General features: G+C 37.9%; 1 long non-coding RNA gene across 1 annotated transcript; it reads right to left on the reverse strand.

The window, feature by feature from the left end:
* Positions 1 to 1,851: 1,851 nt before the first annotated feature.
* LOC135226117 (uncharacterized) lies at positions 1,852 to 3,803 on the reverse strand. Its single transcript, XR_010317172.1, has 4 exons — positions 3,645 to 3,803; positions 3,297 to 3,516; positions 2,944 to 3,047; positions 1,852 to 2,459 (listed from the first exon to the last, which is right to left on the reverse strand). It is a non-coding gene; the product is annotated as an uncharacterized LOC135226117 (long non-coding RNA).
* Between the last annotated feature and the right edge of the window lie 1,683 nt (positions 3,804 to 5,486).

The raw sequence follows: 5,486 nt of genomic DNA on the forward strand, positions 1-5,486 counted from the left end.
ATATTTTTTTTTTCAACAATGTTCTGAAAGTAACGACAATGGAGAGATTTCCGAATAGATTTTTAGTTGAATATTCTAATAATTACTCTTGTCCTCCTTTTTGTAATCTCTGCCCACTCGACATTCGTAGGATACTCTTTACTACGTGCATTTCTCTGTAATATATTCTTATAATCTTATACAATCTTGGTAATTAAACTATTTTGCCAGTTCTTGGGGCACACTACTGTACAATCAACAGTTACAAAGCTTGTCGATTTCCTTCTGGTACTGAGGTCTTAACTAATCGTGGTATAATGTCCATCTACGTGAAATTAGCTACTAGTTTAACAATCGACTAAGTTTACCTTGTGTGTATTATTCACTTAATGATTAAATCTAAAGCCACCTTTCACATGAGGGGCAGAGAGACGACGGGCACTCGGCCGTCATTCTCTCGCTTTTAAAGTGTTACCAGGTGAAACAGTCCAAGGCAGGCAGTAGTCACAGGTAGGCAAACCTATGATATGGACCATACTCAAGATCGCCATCCACTTGATTTTCAAGTGTTAAAAACGACCCTATTTCAATCAATGACTTTGCATTACGATCAACACTGCTCATTCTTCAACTGCCTAGACAGTTACGTCAAGTAACGTTACGTACATACCAAATGTATCTTAGACAACTGAGGAGATGAAGAGTTCTGGATATTAACCTGACGTAAAACTTGACGGAATATAAAAACAGCTGCTACATTATGATAGACAAGCTCTGATGATGAATAGCCTGCATTAGGTATACTATTGAGCACCGTGAATAACCTTCCAGTACCTCGCGCACTTTGATTTTCTCATAGTAACCATCCTCTTAATTCAATGAATTTCCATCTTTTCCCAATATTATTATAACGTTTAGAAAGATGTTACAAGGCTACTAAAATAGTAAATCTAGCCCATTAGGTATTTGCGGTATACTATTTACTTATCAAAGTTCTCCCAGTAATGAGGTCTTAAAACCTTATTGTACAATCTTCGTGATAAAACTATATTGCCAGCACTTGAGGCATACTACTGTACAATCAGCAGCTACAAAGGTAATTTCCTTCTGGAACTGAAATCTTGACTAATCGTGGTATAGTGTTTATCCACGTGAAATTAGTTACTGGTATCAATTCGACCGAGTTCACCTGTTGTGTATGAAAGCCACATAGCGTTCCCAACTTAGGCCCGGTCCACACGCCCGAGCTTTCCTCGACGAACTTTGTTCGATGTGACGTCAGAAGTGGAGAAACCGCGGCAAAGTTCTGACTTTTCTCGCGGTTTCTCCGCTTCTGACGTCACATCGGACAAAGTTCGTCGACCAAAGCTCGACTGTGTGGACGGGGCCTTACAGACCCAAATTCTTTTAGAACTTTCTATACTTTTTCTTCTATTCACTTTCTTCTTCGACAAATATCAAGCAACGTTATGTATAGTGCCAAACTTATCAGACAACTCTGACATTATTTAAAGTACAAGAAATTAGCCTTCAGTTAACCATAACTGAACATGAACAAGTTACTGACAAGGGATCAAATAACCTTTAAGTACTCCGTACTCTTAAAATTTATGAAGACCCACCTTCTAAGAAATAGTCGGGTTTTTCCAATTTTCTTAATATTTAGAAAGTTAATTACAATGCAGATATTTTAAAGGTATTTTTCGGTTGAATATGCAAAGAATGACTTTAGATCCCTAGTTTAAAATCTACTGGAAATTGTAATTCCTGCCCATTTGATTTTCATAACACTACTTACTGCAATGCTCCCAGTAATGTTATCTTTTTACCTTTGTTCTACTGTACAAAAAGTATGATAATAATGTCCCAACAAGCATTTCCTTTTTTATTAACTGTAAATCTGACAAAAGACATGGCATCATTTCACCCATCCCAAAAAGCAAACCACAAGTTTCTTTAAGGTTCCCTCGTCTATTTATAACAGGCCTTTTAGGCATCCCAAGAGGCAATACACAGATGTTAAAAATTTAGATCCTTAGCATTATCAAAAGACCTCAAAAAGATATTGAGGATTAATTACCTTAATCTCCTTCCTCGTTCATTTCTAATCAAGCTTCGTCAGACAAATCATCGAAGACAACGAATTACCATCATTTCCATTATTTTCAAGTCATGCAGACTGAATGTTCATGTTAAAGATAAAAGTTTACCACTTTTAAAAGCCAAATTTGTTGTTCTCATCTAAGACTGCTTCAAAGGCCTATATATATGTTTTGAGAGATCCAAGGGGGTATCCATGAAATAGCATCTGAGGGCCCGCACACCATCACAGCTGCTGCTGCTGCGTACGTTTCCCACCAGTCCCCAGGAATCTCTGGAACTCCTAGGATGTCACTCGTTTTAGTATCCAGATTTTGGGACCCAAGAGATATCCATAATAACATTTGAAGCTTAGCACCATCAAAGTAATCAGGTCATACCTGGAATTGCGAAGAGTGTAAGAAATGAATGGTTCTGGCCAGATTTAAGACAAATTCATTCAGTTAGAATTATTACAACCTTACAGTCCTTAAAAGAAAGTTAAACCTTTAGTTTGGAAAAAATTTCTCGGATCAGCAAAGTTGTTAAATGAAACTTATTTATCGAGTGAGGATTAATTAAAAAGTCATTGCCCTGAAAACAGAAATAACTAGTTGTTATTTTTATGAATACACGAAAAGGATTCAGGTCACAGATAATTAAAATTATTTAAAAAATATATACAGAAGAAATTAACAAACACACAAATTTTTTTAAAAGGATCCAGGTTTCAGATATAACTGTTATTGAGCTTCAAAATGTAAAACATACCTAAATCTTAACTATAAAAAAATAAAAGTATTGTCAAAGTTGTTACTGAACGTTAAATTATCAAAAATACAAAAGCAACTAATTTTATATATAAAAATTAACTCATAAAATTACCTTTAAACTCTGAAGGTCATTTTCAATTAAATCATTTCCATTGGTGTAGACTTGAGGATAACCGTCCAAAATAATTATCCAGGACACATCAAACAGAGTTTGCTCTGAAATGAGACGAAGAGCTGGGAATAAGTCTGCTAGTACATTGAATATATGCACTATGAATTAAAATATTAGTTACAATGAATTTCCAAATAGTTCACATAATCAGTTAAGATAATCATCAAGTTCTCACAGTAATGGTCTTAAACCTAATGAAAATTAATGGAATAAAAATGAATTAAGTTAACAAAAACAAATCCAAAACAGACTTGAACTGAAAAATATTAAAGAAACAATGAAAAATATTGTACCTTAACCCCCAAAATATAAGCACGATGAATCCTATCTAAATATCAGTTCAAGGGTGGAAAAAAAAGTTGTTTTTTTAAGAGATGTAACAGGAAAACCACCCAGCGTTTATTTCCACCTTCCAGACGACTAGACCAGTTCGATCATTTGCAATGTGAATCTGAATGCACATCACCGATACGAACTAATATCATCTACGAGTAGCCACTCACACGGACGATCCTGAAATAAGACACATTAAAATAGATAAAACCTTAGCGTAAAAGCAGATTCTTCTCCAGCCAGATTACGAACTGACGCTACACTTTAAAAAGGCCAGACAAAAGTCGTGAAACAAAGTAACAGCTTACCAAGACAGCAGATACGTGCAACAACTACGACCACGAAAAAAAGTACGTCCTTTAACTCGCGAACACGAACACTGGACGATGTACATCACCGTACGCAAGATGGAATAATTCCATCTTGACCGAACGAACGCGACGGGACGACTACAAGCGAGCGAGAGAAGACGACGGGTATGCACGGACTGCTATGCAAGGATCTTCAACTCCATGAGTAACTACCAACGAAAGCCGAAATGACCAATCGGTTTTCCTTGGTGAGAATCAGGCCATACGCCTTGCGTTCCTCATTTTGACTCATTTTTTAAACATTTACGAAGTTGCCTGCACATACGACTGGCTGGTATGATAGAGCTGTATAACAAAGGAGCTTATGGTTACAGGAATCTGGCCATTTCCTTGTCACAGCAGTCGTACAGAAACAACATTGATTACATAAGTCTGGCCATTTCCTTGTCACAGCAGTCGTACAGAAACAACATTGACATGCATGCAATGCATTTGCATGAAATAGAACACCTCTTGATACCTGTGTTTTTCATAGTCCCACGTTGGCCGAGTGGACTTCGCCATCGGTCGGCTGCTAATTAGGTGGTCCGAGTTCGATTCTCGGCCCGGCCAACGCGGAACCAGAGAAATTTATTTCTGAAATCGCACATTTGAAGACCAGGACTAACACTGGTCTATCATGAAACACAGGTAATTACCTGTATGTCTTAGTTTTTTTTACCAGACCACTGAGCTGATTAACAGCTCTCCTAGGGCTGGCCCGAAGGATTAGATATTTTTACGTGACTAGGAATCAATTGATTACCTAGCAACGGGACCTACAGCTTATTGTGGAATCCGAACCACATTATATCGAGAAAGGTATTTCTATAAATACCTTTCTCGATATAATGTGGTTCGGATTCCACAATAAGCTGTAGGTCCCGTTGCTAGGTAATCAATTGATTTCCTAGTCACGTAAAAATATCTAATCCTTCGGGCCAGCCCTAGGAGAGCTGTTAATCAGCTCAGTGGTCTGGTAAAACTAAGACATACTTACCTGTGTTTCATGATAGACCAGTGTTAGTCCTGGTCTTCAAATGTGCGATTTCAGTAGGCTAGAGAGACGAAGTCCTTGAATGACGTCACGTTTTGTTTGCTAGTGTCAATTGTTGCTGTTTTTATATAATGTAGTTTTATTATAAAATTACAATTTAGATAACTCTTACCCTTAAGGTGGGTACACACGTGCGAACCGAACCTTGTATTGTAACCGATTCTTGTAACAAAAACGCAAGTGTGGACGGTTCCTCGAACCCGCAAGGTTCGAGGCTCGGTTCGCCCTCCGTCCCGCCAATTGTCGGTTTTTGGGCTCCGAATCAAAGGGAGGTCTCTTTGAACGTTACGCCATGTGTGGACGGGACCTGTATTACACGCGTAACAACAGAGGTTGCTGAACTTGTTAACACCGACTATGAACAAGACCGTCCATAGTAGAGTCCCTTGTTTTGGTCAGTCAGTACGTATATGTATTAGGGCTTGTGCCTTGTATGTTAAGGCGCCCTATGAGGTAATGTTAGACTAGCGATAATCTTACGCTAAGTCGGTTGGTATTGCACTTCCATCTTCAATGGAGTGTCTGGGGGTTTGTAGATCACTTACGAAGTCGGTATTATCTTGTTGGTTATTACGACGATGTGTTAAACCTCATGGTGAGGAGGTTCTTGTAGCAAAAACACTAAGTATAAAAAATTATATTATTCTTGCCTGAAGTTTTACATGGTGAGATCAGATATGATTGTACAAGTCTTCTAATAACGATAGCTTGATCACTTCTGCCAATGATGATGGCTAATCCTA

The sequence above is a fragment of the Macrobrachium nipponense genome, chromosome 14, assembly GCF_015104395.2.
Source record: "Macrobrachium nipponense isolate FS-2020 chromosome 14, ASM1510439v2, whole genome shotgun sequence".
Lineage (NCBI taxonomy): Eukaryota > Metazoa > Arthropoda > Malacostraca > Decapoda > Palaemonidae > Macrobrachium > Macrobrachium nipponense.